The sequence below is a fragment of the Ostrinia nubilalis genome, chromosome 3 (genome assembly GCF_963855985.1).
Source record: "Ostrinia nubilalis chromosome 3, ilOstNubi1.1, whole genome shotgun sequence".
Taxonomy (NCBI): Eukaryota; Metazoa; Arthropoda; class Insecta; order Lepidoptera; family Crambidae; genus Ostrinia; species Ostrinia nubilalis.
In genome coordinates, this window is record NC_087090.1 from 698,481 (window position 1) to 715,810 (window position 17,330).

General features: G+C 36.7%; 2 non-coding genes across 2 annotated transcripts; both read left to right on the plus strand.

Annotated features, from left to right (window-relative positions):
• Positions 1-15,298: 15,298 nt before the first annotated feature.
• Positions 15,299-15,380, plus strand: Trnas-aga (transfer RNA serine (anticodon AGA)). The gene has a single exon. It is a non-coding gene; the product is annotated as a tRNA-Ser (tRNA).
• Positions 15,381-17,216: 1,836 nt separating this feature from the next.
• Positions 17,217-17,298, plus strand: Trnas-aga (transfer RNA serine (anticodon AGA)). The gene has a single exon. It is a non-coding gene; the product is annotated as a tRNA-Ser (tRNA).
• Positions 17,299-17,330: the final 32 nt, after the last annotated feature.

Here is a 17,330-nt window from a genome sequence, read left to right on the forward strand (position 1 = left end):
TACGTGTGGTAAACTTGTTTAGGTAGTCTTGTTGTAATACAGATAACAAAATGTCTGACAGTGCTGCCACCTAGTGTATGTATGTGTAATGTGTACTAACTACGGGTTTGTCAAATAAATAATAGTCTGTGCTGAACAACCAATGCGTTTTATTAGGTTATGGGCCCAGTCCCGACTTTTTTGTAAAAATTACCAGTTTAATTCACATTGAGTTGCACAAGAATGGCTGTGAACTTGTTAGTAAACGTTCCCAAGTTACGCGGACGAGAAAATTATGACGAATGGGCTTTTGCCGCCGAAAATTACCTCCTCCTAGAAGGCTTGGAAAACAGCATCAAGCAGGAAGATTGTGATGGCGTCAACGCTTCAAATGATGCGAAGACAAAGGCAAAATTAATTATGACCATCGATCCGTCATTGTATGTCCATATAAAAGGCGTAAACTCAACCAAGGCATTATGGGACAAACTCAAGAATATGTTTGACGACTCCGGTTTTACTCGCAGAATAAGTTTACTCAGAAACCTGATCTCAATAAGACTCGAAAACTGTGATAACATGACTGCATACGTTACTCAGATAATAGAAACATCTCAAAAACTTAGCGGAACCGGGTTCAACATAAATGATGAGTGGGTGGGCTCATTGCTTTTGGCCGGTTTACCAGAGAAATATGCGCCGATGATAATGGCCATTGAACACTCCGGAATTAATATAACAGCAGATGCAATCAAAACAAAATTATTGGATTTAGAAGTCAGTACCGGAAGTGAAAATTGCATAGAAACAGCATTTGCCGCCAAACACGTGCAGCGTAACAAATATGGCGTCTCTCATTCGTACAACAACAAAAGTAATAATTCAGCAATGAGAAATACGCAAGCTGAGTCAAGTAATTCAAGTGTGAAATCGACCAATGGAAAGACAATAACTTGCTATAATTGTAAAAATGTTGGCCACTTCAAGAATAAATGCCCATACAAGAACAAAGCATTCCAGAAAAATAAACAAATGAATGCATTTAGTGCCGTATTTTTGAATGGCTCATTTAGTAAGCAAGATTGGTACATTGACTCCGGGGCAAGTTTTCATATGACATGCAACAAAGACTGGTTGAGAAATGTGTCTGAAAATCCACAAGTTACAAGTATTATGGTTGCCAACAACAACAAAGTTGAGGTTATGTGTTGTGGTGAAGTACAAGTTACAACTTCTGTACATGGCAAAGAGTGTGATGTGATCATAAAGGATGTGCTGTATGTACCCAGCTTGGCCACCAACCTGATATCTGTGAGCCAAATGATCAACAATGGAAGCAAACCATCTTTCAAGTCTGATGAATGCCGTGTATACAACCAAAACAATATGTTGATAGCTACAGCATCACTGGAGAATGGCATTTACAAGTTGAACTTGAGTGAAAATACCAGTTCTTGTCCAGCAGTAGCAGCAGTGGTTGACAACAGAACTTGGCATAGACGGATGGCACATATCAACAGCAGAGCTCTCAATTTGATGAAAAATGGAGCAGTTGAAGGCATAAATTTTCCTGATGAAAGCAACATAAACATGACAAGCTGTAAAGTGTGTTGTGAAGGGAAGGCAACCAGGTTACCTTTCACACATGTTGGCACAAGAAGCTCTGATGTTCTGGAAGTGATACATGCTGACATTTGCGGCCCAATGGAGACAAAGTCAATTGGAGGCTCCCGCTACTTTCTGACTTTAGTAGATGATTATAGCCGCATGTTGTTCATCTATTTTTTGAAGAGTAAAGATGAAGCACTGAATTGTTTTAAGGAATTTAAGAGTATGGTAGAAAACCAAAAGAATAAAACAATTCAAGTATTCAGAACAGACAATGGTAAGGAATTCTGCAACAGTGCCTTTGATAGTTTTTTGAAGAGTTGTGGAATAATACACCAGAGAACCAACCCCTATACTCCGGAACAAAATGGTTTAGCTGAAAGACTAAATCGTACCATCATAGAAAAAGAAAGATGCTTACTGTTTGACGCAAATCTAACAAAGAGGTTCTGGGCAGAGGCTTCGCACACAGCTGTATACCTGAGAAACCGTTCTATTTGTGCAGGTTTGAACAGCAAGACCCCTTATGAAATGTGGACAGGGCAGAAACCAAACCTTGAACATGTTCGCATCTTTGGTAGCAAGGTTATGGTCCACACTCCCAAGGAAAAGAGGTTAAAATGGGACAGAAAAGCTACAGAATACATATTGATTGGTTACCAAGATAATGTCAAGGGTTACAGAGTATATAATCCTAGCAATGGCACGATAACAACAAGTAGAAATGTCATAATAATGGAAAACAAAGATGATGATCACTGCAGCAATAGCCAAATGTTGGTAGAAAACAGTGAAGAGATATTGCAAAATGTAGTTTCAGAGGGGAATTGTGAACAGAATACCTCAGATGAAGAAATGGATAAATCTCTAGAATACCATGATGTTGATACTACTGTACCAACTGCAGAGGAACCTGAACCTAAAATACAGCCACCACCACCTGTAACACAGGAAGAATCTGGACGTGGAAAGAGAATAAGAAGGCCACCTAAGAAGTATGGTTTTCTAAACATGACAGTTGCTAATGAAAATGAAATGGATGAAGGTTTTCTGACATTTACTGAAGCTATGAGTGGATCTGAACAGGAAAGTTGGAAGAAAGCTATCGCAGAAGAATTAAGATCATTTGAAGAAAACAGTGCATGGGAGTTAGTTAGTGTACCTGAAAATGGAACTCTAGTAAAATGCAAGTGGGTGTTTAAAAAGAAAAGTGATGTGGACAATAAAGTGCGTTACAGAGCTCGATTAGTGGCGAAAGGGTATTCGCAAGTGCCTGGTGTAGATTATGAAGAGACATTCTCTCCCGTTGTGAGACACTCGACATTGAGACTCTTGTTTGCCTTGTCAGTGAAATTAGGACTTAATGTAAGTCACTTAGATGTTACCACTGCATTTTTGAATGGTGAGTTGAAGGAAAACATTTTTATGGAATTACCTGAAGGTTTTAATAATGCTAAAGATTGTAATTGTGATAATAAAGTTTTGTTGTTGAAAAAGGCAATTTATGGCCTCAAGCAATCTTCTCGTGCATGGTACCAAAAAGTTGACACTTGTTTGAATGACCTGGGTTTTAAAAGATCTGAGCTAGAGCCTTGCCTTTATACAAAAATGAGTAATGATGTAAAGTTAATTATTGCCTTATATGTCGATGACTTTTTTGTGTTCTCAAATAATAGCACTGAAACTAGTAAATTAGTAGAAATATTGAGTCAAAAATTTAAGTTGAAAGATCTGGGTGAAATTAAAAATTGTTTGGGAATGCGTGTAACTATTGATAAAGAACTGAATGTTATTAAATTAGACCAAGAGCAGTATATTGAGAAATTGTTAACAAAGTTTAATATGTCAAATTGTAAAATGTCTGATACTCCTATAGAAGTTAAAATTAATTTGGAAAAAGCTGAAGTTTGTGATAAACAATTACCATATCAAAGATTAATTGGCAGTTTGATGTACCTTGCTGTGTTAACTAGGCCTGACATTGGATATGCTGTAAGTTTCTTAAGCCAATATAATAATTGTTATGATAATTGTCACTGGACACATGCGAAAAGGATCTTGAAATATCTAAAGAAAACTAAAAGTTATTGTATACAATATGTAAATGATGAATCAGAATTGCATGGTTTTGTTGATGCCGACTGGGCAAGCAATTCTTTAGATAGAAAATCTTTTACTGGATATTGTTTTTTAATGTGTGGTTCTGTTATCTCTTGGCAAACTAAAAAACAGAGTACTGTCGCCTTGTCGAGCACCGAGGCAGAGTACATGGCAATTTCAGAAGCTTCCAGGGAAGCAATTTACTTGAGAAATTTGTTTATAGAAATTACTGGTGTGTCATGTACACTAAACTTGTTTAATGACAGTCAAAGTGCTCAAAAGTTGCTCAAAAATCAAATGTTATATAAAAGGTCCAACCACATAGATGTGCGCCATCATTTTGTCAAAGATCTAATCACCAGCAATATAATTAAAGTTAATTATTTAGACTCGGGTAAAATGCCAGCTGATGTCTTAACAAAAAGTTTGCCATCTGTAAAACATTATTTTCTGTTAGAAAAATTAGGTTTATGTTTGTTGTGATTTATTAAAATGAAACATTTTGTTATAGAGGGGATGTTGTAATACAGATAACAAAATGTCTGACAGTGCTGCCACCTAGTGTATGTATGTGTAATGTGTACTAACTACGGGTTTGTCAAATAAATAATAGTCTGTGCTGAACAACCAATGCGTTTTATTAAGTCTAAATACGAGTAGCTTTAACTAACGGCGTTCATCGAAGCTGTAACTAAAGTATGCTGACAATAAAAGAAGATACAGTACCACCATTGACTCCAAGCCTTGTGTTGTTAAAATTACCCACGGAATAAATGAGCATGTGTATGTGAAATTCGATGTCAAATTCTATTTTGTAAACTCGCACTCATTCGGCACAACATGTCGAACAATACAATTTTTTTTACAGGATTTAACCTTAGTAGACCGCTATGAACATATTGATTTCACCTGCGAATTAAAATATTTTCTTCACTTTTATTAAGACTGCAATTAATTAATTTATTATTAAGTCGAGCTACAATTCTTCGTCTTCCTCGGTCCCTCACTGATGAGGGGCGTGACCACAGATAGTGTTCCTCCACAGACTGCGGTAATAAGCAGCTGTGTGAGCTACAACACAGCAGCTAAATATGTTTTATTATTCTATAGTTCGATTAAGGCCTGCCATACGAAAACATAACCCTCCTTCCAGCGCAGTTGGGTAACAAATACTCTGCACTCTGTAATTGTGAGTAACTGACAACTCAGTAACTGTTAGTGACCTGTTTTTGATTAGCAAGAGCTACTGTCCCCGAGTGTTTTGTAACTGCAGGAGAAGTTTTAATAGGGTGCGCGTGGTCTGGCCATTGATCACCTGCTAATAGCTTTACGATGACACGCTGTTTGTGCACTTACATCGCGGTATATAAGCTACAAGATTACCTAACGAAGTTAGAGAATTATAAGTAAGGCAAAGTAAGTAAGGTAAGGTAAAAAAAGAAAAAATTAAATTATAAGTAAGGTAAATAAATGAAAAAAATACTGAAAAGTATAGACTATAAACCTACTTCATTTACCGTTGGTCTCTAATGTATGTTCACAGTACATAAAGTAATGTAATTAAATGACCATCTATAATTATCATCATCATCAGCCACCGAACGACTACGGAACCTCCCTCAATGATTTACATATTGACCAGTTGTTAGCGGCCTTCATCCAGCACCTTTATGAAGACCATACACTTGATTAAAGGATGATAACACCACCTCATCAGTCAGCCATTTTTATGAGGTTATATTTTATTAACCTAAAATGTGTCATAGTGTTTCTATTCTTTGTTATTTTTATTTTATTTTTATTTTATTGTTAGGAAAACAAACAGCATTCTATAACACATATAGAGTTACCAATTAAACTTCACATTTGCCAAAATAGTTTTCACAAATAGTTTTAGCACAAATGCTTAAAAAAATCCTCAAAAAATCTAAAATCGTTGTCACCCTACCCCAACTACACGATCTCCTTATAAATCCTTGCATTTTTCCGAGCGGCACCGAATCGGGAAGTTGGGCGTTGATACATGAAGGGGCTTACGTAGTTTTAGCAACTGCCTCTATCTTTTTACTTTTAGCGTAATCTTTTAGGCTTTTCCTTGGACCTCCTTATCACTGTGGTTTTGAAAAGTTTTTTGCCGTTCTCATTTAGGCTAGTGGTAAAGAGAAAGAAATAGTAAATCTCTTCAACAGAAAACACCAACCTATCACTGTACACATACAGTAATTTTAAAGAAGAAAGATTTGATTGTTTGTTTGTATTGAATAGGCCTATGGGGCAGCAAGGTTCTGAAGTGGAGGCCGCGTACCGGAAAACGCTGCGTGGGACGTCCACCCACAAGGTGGACCGACGACATCATAAAGGTAGCAGGAAAGCGCTGGACGCAGGTCGTTACCAACCGGGCAACATGGAAAGCATTAGGGGAGGCCTATGTTCAGCAATGGACGTCATATGGCTGAGATGATGATGATGAATAGGCTCCGAAACTACTGGATTCTTTCACCGTTAGAATCCTACATTATTTCTGATGGACATAAGCGGGGTCAGCTAGTTTTCTAAGAAAGAGGATAGCGCTTTCTCCAAAACGTTAACAGGCTGTGCAGGAGTTCTGTTGCGTGATAATGCGGCTCCCGTTGTATTATGTGTGCGATTTCTTGATGCGCACTATCGGCACTATATGAATGCAGTTTCCACGTGTATGTAGGAGTAGGCACAATGCAGGAGTTCTGTTGCGCGATGATGCGGCTCCTGTCCCACTTTATACACATGAGGTGCAGACCAGGCAGTTCGAAGCTCGAAGGACCATGTAGGGCAGCGGAGATGTTTGTTGTTGATGATGTTGATTGAAAGGCCGTGTTTCACAAATGTAGTTTATTGCCAGGTCTGCACAGTTTAAAATAATACAGCACAATCACAGGTGTAATGGCCGGAGTACGAAACGCTACTGGGCGCGATGGCGCTCAAATACAAACGTCACAAGACCGATCGAATGAAAGAATGAATGAGTTTTAGTGTTGGAACCCAACAGGCTGCAAGCTCTCCAATAAAACATTCCTCCCCTTCTGGCACTATCGGGCAAAAAGATAGTAAATATTTAGGACTTGTTTGAAAAGGCATAACTTATATGGGTGTAAAGTTTATTCCTGTCAATTACACCCGTACGGGGCTACGGGGCTACGGGGGCACTGTCACAATCAATCCGCTCAGCATTCTCAGCCACGCCTCGTTCCAAAACTTAATAGAGCAGATAAAATTTTATGGCGCTGTAAAGCACAGGTGTACTGTATAGGTTTCGCTTTTCTGATATTACATAGATATATTAGTGAAACAACAGATCGGTGACGCGAGTTGAATTAACTTTGTTTCTTTTTTTTTCCAATATTCTTCGCAAACAAGGCGGTCTCATAAATACTACAAAGGTTATTAATTCCCTAGTATTTACTAACAAAATAATTACATAATATAAAATACATAAATCAAAAACACAATACATTTACCACAAACAACGATTATAACAATTTATTACTCATTTATCCACACAGCTGGCTACACTTGTATAATATGTAACCAATAAAATATAAATATATCAACATACATACGTAATAAATGTTGAGTACTTAACCTACGTAACGATATGAGTATGTACATTGACCGTGGGAATTGTAAGAGTGAAGTTTAAAAGACAAACATGTATTCTATTTCGCATCTTTATAATTTATTTGAACTTCCCTTTTGTAAAAGAAAAATCATACCGCTTATAAAATTTTATCTTTTACTAGCTTTTCGGTTTTTTATATAACCTATGTACACATAAATGTACACACAAACATACATGTAACCTGTGTACACTCAGCAGTAATGTGGCTTTCTATTGGTGAAAGAATTTTTTAAATCGGTTCAGTAGATCCCGAGATTACCCCTTACAATTTGACAAATATACAAACACACAAACTTTTACCTCTTTATAATCCCAACTAATATTATAAATGCGAAAGTAACTCTGTCTGTCTGTCTGTCTGTCTGTCTGTCTGTTACGCTTTCCCGCTTAAACCTCGCAACCGATTTTGATGAAATTTGGCATAGAGATAGTTTGAGTCCCGGGAAAGAACATAGGATAGTTTTTATCCCGGTTTTTGAAACAGGGACGCGCGCGATAAAGTTTTTCTGTGACAGACAAAATTCCACGCGGGCGAAGCCGCGGGCGGAAAGCTAGTATTAGTATAGATTAATCTTTGAACTGAAAATAATTCAAATTGGTAATTTGAATCCAAAATACTAACAAAATCTCTGAAGCACAACAAATGTGCTAAAAGTAACCCATTAAATATTAAATCAACAAATTGACGTTCCTCCAATAAGTAAATCGAATTGTCTCGCAAAGAAATAAGACAGATTTCCATTTTTGACGATTTATTATTGCGATAATAAATCTTGTTATCTTTCGCTGTAGTACAAGATTAGTATACAAGGTTAGTTTAGCTTAGTTAGATTTAGATAGTGTTAAAACAATGTATTAGTTTTGTTTATCCATTTTAGACGATTCTCACCTATCCACGATTTTAATTTTGTCAACTGCTATTCAGGGCCTTTATCATGATAGCAACTGCGTCAAAAAATAATAATAATTCCGCTAGGAGCGCTGTACATTCTGTAATGCATTTCATGTATAGTAATTAATAAAAAGAAAAGGTAGCCCCTATGGGGCACTTTATATGTCTCCTTATCTTTTGGGACCTACCAGCGCTTCGAGACAAACATAATTATGGCAAGTGTAATTTTTTACACAGTCGCTAGGGAGTACACCTTTTGTAAACTCATGGTAAGGGCCCTGGTTGTCGAAGTCGTTGGGCGACAGGGCGAATGCAAGTCGTCGACATGATTCTTTTGTAATAAAGCCGCCGGTCGCGGCCTGTCAACGGGCTTGGTGTGTAGAGTCCTCAAGCGAGACCGGATCGCGACCGGATAGCGTGGTGTGAACCGGCCATTATTTGAGGAGCAAGTTAATGAGTCCCTTTGAAGTGTTCGACCCTTTTGTTGGAGTTCGCAGCAGACGTCACGGGCGTGAGGTCCAGTGAGAGGTTGAGAGATTGCGTTTATTGCTGAGATAGACGTGTCAAATATGATTTACGTTGTAGCTTTAAATCAAAGAACAATAGAAGAGTTTAGGCCAATCGTTAGCTGATTAAACTATTTTTATATTATAGAATTTGATTTGTATGAATAACCTTCGGTAAAATACGCGCTCTACAATGTACCACAAAGGCTCTTCGTGATATTTTTTCGAACTTGTTAAGATTAAGGTTTTTTGATAATACATGTTACCTGTACTTTATTTAGTTCTATTAAGTAAGCAGGTTGACTAAATCCTGTAATCTGTTATCCAAACCGGGAAGCTATAGGAAATCAATTATTTGTTGGTTACCTAGATATTAAACTCAGAACCACCAAGGTCTAAACACGCACTGGGCGTGATCCTATCAAAATTCAGATGATAGAGAACTCAGTCAGTTATCCAAGTGCTCTCCTGACAGCTATCTACCAGAGGACGGCGAGCCTAGCTGCGTGCCGCGTCTCTCCCCGTAATTACCAATAAGCCCGCAATTAAGCCGGTTCGGTTTTCAGCGGATTCCAACTGTTTTATTAGCAGCTACAGTTTCCTCAACGCCAAAGGATTATCTCTCGCACTTTGAATAGGTTTTCATGCTCCAACTACGAGAATAACTTTGTTAAGGATTTATTTAAAGGTTGAGCATTAAAGTTATATAGTTCTGACGTCATAGCCTTTAGCGCCCGCCCTCGCAAACCAGTCAAGCGCGAGCGGCTATAGTTAGCCCAAATCATAACTTTTGCAATCGCCCCAAGGGGTTGACTAGCGTACTTAACGCTTATAACGATTCCAAGCCGTATTGTTTGTTTATTACATAACCACATAATGTGTGGCCACATAAAAAAGAGGTTTTCTGAAGTTTCTTTATGTAGTAAAACTTCAGCTAAACCAACGCGTGCAGATCGCGTCGGCAGGACTAATGACAGGAGGCGCGTCCTGTCATTGAATTATGCACGCGCATTGATCGCCATCGCCGATGTAATCTACACGCGTTGGTTTGGCTGAAGCTTTAAAGGTTATTCTGCTGTGTACTGAAATATGCAACTTTTATTATCATTAGCTTACTTTATTCGCCAATTAAAACCACAGTAACTCATTCCAAATCTTAAACCCAATGCAGTTTAACTCGTGAAACTAATTTCGAAGTGCCGACCCAAAGATTACAAGTCGTTAAGCGCTCAACATTCCGCCTTTCAATTTAACCAACAAAGACACAACAGATCAAGTAAAAACCCGGCATTAGGACAGCCCAAGACTAAACAGCCACATCACTACACTGAGAAAAGTGTTTGTTTGCTACTTACACAAAAATATTGACTTCCGAACTGAGTGTTAACCTATAACCAAACCAAGTTATGCTCATTAAAAATGTGTAAAGTATATTTTATTCCAGTATTAACCTCCAGTTTGCAAGCAGTAACCAAACTAGTTTTTCAGTGTTATAAAATTTGCAGATATATTTAGGTATCTTTTGATGGTGACAAGATAATTGATAAGAACTCATGTTATTACTGAAATTAAAAGACTTGGTATTGGTAGAGTTTTATACAGTCAGAGTATTTTGGGCACACCATAGCTAAATTAAATATTCTTATACAATAGACTCAGATTACTTTCATTCATTTAACAGAACTATCCATGTTTTCCTGTAGCTGAGGGCTTTTGTTGTGTTGTCTTTTGGACACACCAAAGCTAAACGAATGGATATGGGAATCGAATTAAATTGCTACATTTTTTTTACATATTACGACGATTTCTGCCATTCCTTGAACTGTCTCACTTCTCCCAGCTGTGGGCCGTAGTGAGCCGTGAGCTCACCGCAGCCAAACGGCTGGATAACGGAGTTTAATTGCCCGCATTAACCCTTCCAGCTGCAGATCACTCCGGCCGATTCTTTAAACTGCCATTATCAATTCGAGGGGCTGATGATAATACTTCGAAGATTCAAATGGGATTGGGGTTAACTAGATTAGTCTTATGACGAAAGATTGGCCGCGGTTTTGGATCTTAATTATTGAACTACTTCTTGAGACTTAAGAGCAACGCAGGAGAGATAGTTTTGCTTACTTTGCAGTCTTAAACCTGCACTTAACTATCCAAAATTAATTAAAACTAGCAGACTTGGGGCCCAGAAGTGAAAATGGAAAACAAATTACATAAGTTTAAAATAAAAAAGTAACAGACTCTACTAGCAGCTAAGTTAATCTCTGTTACCGATTTTGTTATTATTCATTACTCAGTTTCCAAGATTTTTTATGCAGAATAAGGCAGGTATTCATTACTAATTCTCATCAACTGAACTCCAACGAACTACTGACCATCAGTTGATGAGAATCAAATCTACGAGTAGGTTTGTGATCGTTATTCATCTTACTTTCGCATGAATCGGTACATACATGAGGGCGCCATCATCACGTTTACAAAACACGTGCGAACGTCTTTTATAAACTTCTAGCACAATATCCATCAAAAAACTACTCGTGTGAAGACAAACAGTCAAGCTCGGATATGACGCGACATTAATATCGGACGAGGCGTCAGTCAAACGGAGCATCAATATCCTCCTTATCTGGCCACACCAGCCCGAGCCGATATTCCTCATTTTTTTGCTGGCAACACATGTATTCTATTGCCTTTAAAAGAATCAGTTTCAAGGTTATTTATACATTTTTCATACATACTCGTACAATTTAATGTCAATCAATACTTAAGGCAAACTTAATGCCATATGTCATTCTTTGCCAGTTTTTCTCAGGACGAAGCGGCAAGCGAGAATTCAATATCACATCGGACATAGGTACCTTCAAATAAATAACTAAGCATGCTAACATTGGTTTTTTCGTTATTTCTATTGAATTGCCCGAGTTTTAGAGAATTATTTAAGGGTTATAAAATAAAAAGATGTGCATCAAACTATAAGGATATTTTTGAAAGTAATGGAATGATACGAAAAATCATATTTCTATTCTGAGTCCCAAAAACTGATGTATGCAACCAGGCTAATAGTCACATATTTGCCGAAGGCTATGTAGAGCAGAGCGGCGTAGAGTCGTTCTTTTTGGTTAGGAAATATGCTACACACCGGATCAGCTATATTCTTCTTGTCAATTCCATAAATGCTCGTATCTTTTCTACGAAACTAGGACAATTAAGGTAAAGAAAGCTTTATACATTGGAGACAATATTTATTCAGATAATTACAGGAGAAAAGAGAGTGGACAAAGTTTGCGTTAATGTAAAATACGTATGTTACAAGTCTATTTATTTATAATCATAAGTTAAATCGGCCCTTAGAACACAAACACACATTGTGTCTACCCCATTCTGTTTTTCTTCTGAAACTTGTGGGCACCAACACCTTTATACCATGTCTTATGCAAATAAACTATAATCATTTATCTTTTTTTTTTGTGTGACAGGAGGCAAACGAGCAGACGGATCACCTGATGGTAAGTGATTACATTATTTCATGTAGGTTCCCCGTTGCTTAATACCTACACATTAAGCCATGGACCATAAAAAATTCTTACAATGGCAACGTAACTTAACAAACAAAGTATTCCCAGAAGTCCCTTATAGTTTTAACAGAACAAAAGATGTTTGATGATATTTCACCCGGCGCCATCAATCCCCCCTTATCTAAGGCCCGTAGCGCCCCCCATTCCGGCGTGGAGGGACGCCGGATTTTTTAACGTCACCCGAATTATGTGCCGGCGTTAGTCAATGATCGTATCGGTAGACGAATATTGTTGTAACACCTGAGCAATTGAAAATCTTGCGGGGCGATGCGATAAGGGTTCTGTTTTTTACCTAAGGAATTTATTGTGCACTTGTATTGAAAAAGGGTAAAATCATAAGTAAGTGACTTCTGATGTGTCTTAAAATACTTAAGTTACAAATAAATAAATATCCTTGGACATTTTACACTGCGCCTCTAGTGCCAAACTAAGCAAAGCTTGTACTATGGGTACTAAACAACGGTTATAAACATACTTAAATAGTTTTTTAAGAATAAACCACTATCTTAAAATAAAAAAGCCACATTTTTTAAATATTTTTTCTCGACTGACCGAGCTGACCTAACTTTCAGGTACCTAACTAATTATTATCGGTCTTGTACCAGCCTTTTTAATACCTTAATTAGATTGTAAAATATTGGGTCTAATTATGCCTGCTAAGCTATTAATATTATGTTTTAAGCAAATAAATGTATTCTTATTCTATTCTTATTAATATCCACTAGTTTTTTTCTGGACGAGGGTTATGTAGCGTTAAATTTAATTAGGCTTAACATTTTCTTTAAACATACCTAACTAATTTTCTAATAATATTTTTGTACATAACTGATTTTTTAATAATTACTCGTACCTACATAATATTTTTTATAAATATACCTAGAATCAAACTCAAATATACTTCCAACAAATGCCATTCATATTACAATACAATACGTAACTGTAAATATCTTCGAACATCAAGTCTTTACGCTAACCTACGGGATATCACCCGATGACACTCTATGGTAGACATATTCAACTAGTTCTTTAACTCATACAACCCATAAGAATAAGCCATAACGAGTCAATAGTCATCTGAATCTGGCCAAGCACGCTCTACCGTAACCACAGCAAGAAAATTTTTATTAAAAATTTAATATGTGTACCGCCTTCCCCTTCATTTGTTTTAAGTAACTGTCCTCTCTATAGGTTGTCTGGAAGAGATCGCTTCATAGCGATAAGACCGCCTAATTGTACCTTATGTGTTCCTTTTCTTTCTATTTCTTTTATGTGGTGTACAATAAAGAGTATTTATTATTATTATTATTATGTGTTTTGTGCCCCATAAATTAATTGCAACTAAACCACATCGTTTAACATTTATTACACAAGTTAAGACGTCCACATCCAACCCAAAACGGTGATTGTTAATTCAGGACGGCCTCGACCGAGCTACATTTAATTCTGCGCCACAGACGCCTTGCAATCAACAAAGGTTCGCGCAAAGTTGGCGGCGAATTGGTTAAATTTTCATAGTTCACGTATGAATTTGAGTAATTTCGGACTTACGCTCCGCTCTAGGGTCGACACTCGATAGTATTTTAAAGAAATTAACTAAATTTAATGTAAACTAGCGGCCGCCCGCGACTTCGTACACGTGGATCCCGTTTTACCCCCTTAGGGGTGGAGTTACGTAAAATCCTTTCTTAACGGATGCCTACGTCACAATATCAGCCTGCATGCCAAATTTCAGCCCGATCCGTCCAGTGGTTTTGCGTTGATAGATCACTATGTCAGTCATTAAGTGTCAGTCACCTTTGAGTTGTATATTTCTTTAGATTTAGTTAATTTCTTTAAAATACTATTGCATTAAACGCAGGTTCGAAAGCCGCTCGACTATTGTGGTGAGCCCACTCGTAACACAAACATATTTAGCTTACCACGAGCTGTTAACGGGTTTATTAGTAATTTGTGCAATACAAATTACTAATAATCTTTTAAAAAAAATCTAAGTAAGTTTCAATATCCCATTGTAGAGTTCATCATTCTAACTATCGCATTGACATCAGTAGTTGTTTCAAAGAAAACAATACGAGCAATTAGTTAACAGCCCTATTAAACTCAGTTCTAATAATAAAATTAGTCACGTTTAACCCAAACTGCTTTGGGGTGTTTGACTTGAATACCATTTTGTGGTTGAATGAGTTTGTAAAACTCCCAACTACACCGATTCGAAAGGCATTGAAAACATCACTTCAACGTTTGTATAATTTGATTAAATTTTGAATCCAAAGTTACATTGTGAACATAAAATAAACTGAATTAGTCAAAAATGACTGTTGAATTTTATTTTAATTAGTCTTTTCACATCTCATGTTATCACAAATATAATATTGTTGAACTATTATTTATAGAGAAGGTGTTGTAAGTAAATTGCTTTCATAAAATAGGTGTATATTGACGGATTGCTAACGGATAATATTAATTGATACATAAAAATAAATAATATAATCCATGATAAAAAAACAAGTGGCCAACTAAACCAAGCAACTTCTAGCCTATTTAATTTACGATAATTTATAGAAAACAAGAGTAAATACGTTTATTGAAACAGTTGCATTAATTTATTTTATAATAAGTTAAAAATAATGTCTATTTATTTGCAAAATTACATACTTACTCTCCATAACTAAGTAGGGCACATTTAAGTTTTGACCAGTATTTTGGCACTAAAGAACGTCAAAAATAATTAAAAAAAAGTAGCCAATTAATTAATTTATGATATTTCTGATCCGAGGAACGCGGTTTCGAACCCCGTAGCGCCGCTGAAAGTTCTGCCCCCACTGAGAATCGAACCCGGGATCTCTAGACCTGAAGCAGGTGGTCTTAAAATTAGACCACAGAGACTAGTCTTATTGCTAGGAAGCGATCTCTTCCAGACTTGACTGACAGTAAATTAAGTGATCTTGAAAAATGAATGTGACTTGTCGTATCTATAGTAATCGTAACAGCAGTCGTGGCCGAGCGGTTAAGGCGTCTGACTAGAAATCAGATTCCCTCTGGGAGCGTAGGTTCGAATCCTACCGACTGCGAACTTTTTGCATTTATTATTTTATGATAATTTGTCAATACATATTTCCTGATCATCTTGGGCTGAAAACCTGCTAATATTTTTACTGAGTATTTGAAAGACATTACCTTTAACACAACAGTGTGGTTACCATGAGTTAACGTTAGGTGTGCTCGCTAGCGACTGCGTAAAACATTACATTAAATGTATGACAGATAGTATAGCGCCCCTAGCGGCTACTTTCAAGAACTAAAATCATAGAATTTTTTGACGCACTCGCTAGCGAGCACACCTAACGTAAGCTCGTGGTAAGCACACAGATAACTCCAAAATGCCTTTATAATGTTTTTGGAGAAACACTTAAAATGTATAGACTAAAACTTGATAAAATTACAACTACATGCAGTTATTAACATTTCCGCGGAACCTGGTGCCCTGGCTCAAATCCAGTCCACTTTTGCATTTTTGAACATGACGATAAAATCTTTGAAAAGGTATTCTCAGTAAATAAATGTTATAAAGGGCTCTTAAATAGTCTTCCGAATTCTCTTTATTTACATTTACTAAGTCTTCTATAATTCTCTCTACCATACGTTGCCCTTTCACCGAGACATCACTCTACAATCCGATCGGAGCGCTTATTTGCTAAGCCCCCGATAACGAGGTCGGAGTGAAAGTTGTGCGTATGAGTCACTATTTTAATGAACAGTAGTATTTGGTGCTGTTATATTTGGAGGTTAAATTAATGCCATTTTAAGCCAAACGTATTGAATTGGGAAAACGTTTATCATGAGTACTAATGTTATAAAATACATTTTCATAGTAATTGAAAGATAAAATAAAATAAAGCTTTGCACTAACCAGGCAAACTTATTCGCACAAGTCAGATCAGCTTCGTTTCAGCTATGACACTAGTGTTCAAAAGGTTTGGGTTACAAAAATTACAACCGGACATGAAGATTATTATACTTTGCTGATTTCTGTCCTATTTTTGTGTGATTATTTGTCTGTATATCAAAATTGTTTGTTTCCCTAATATAAATAGAGAAATATTTTTGAATGATATTCAAAGATTTATTTCTTCACCGAGATAGTGTGGTACCTACGATAAAATGTAGTCTTGAGTTATAGAGAAGCGCAGCTTATTTCACCAGCGCATCTGGCATGTGAATTTGTGAAAATTGTATCTATTGAACTGTTTAAATCTGTTTTATTTAATTAAGCTAAAGCTAACCAATACCATAACGAATCCTACATTGTAATAATTGTAAACAACAACAGCTGCTAAAAATGAAAGCACTATCAATAATATCTCTGCAATTTGTGTATTTGTAAGCTTTTTGTTTTCCGAATACATAAAATAATTTAAATAAATAAAGATTACAAAGTGAAAAGTATAGTTATTAACCGTTGCGTTGGTGTCATAATAAGTTGTTTGTTTGTAAGGAGTAGATCTTTCAGCAATATTTTATCTGGTGGTTCACGTACGGTACTACAAAGTCGTCTACGACTGCGGGTTTGAATTCCACTGGGGACACATCATGTTAGTGTAATGATTACGTACAAGCATAATACCGTTATTTGTCAAAATCAGTTGAGTACTTACTTTTAATTTAGTTTAGAAACAATATCAGTCAGCGTCAAATAGTTCGTGACAAAAAGTGACCAAAAAGTTGATAACACAACCTTATTCCAATTTTATTGTAACAAAGATGTGTTGCGAAGTTTTTGGCTACTTGTCACGAACTTATTTAACGCTGACTGTACCGTCATCATCGTTTAGTAGGTCAATATTTCAATTCAAGGTGAAAGTAATTAATGTCTCTACATACGTTTAGGTTTGTAGAAACGTGTATCAGCAGTCGTGGCCGAGCGGTTAAGGCGTCTGACTAGAAATCAGATTCCCTCTGGGAGCGTAGGTTCGAATCCTACCGACTGCGAACTTTTTGGATACCATTTTTGAACGGGGGTG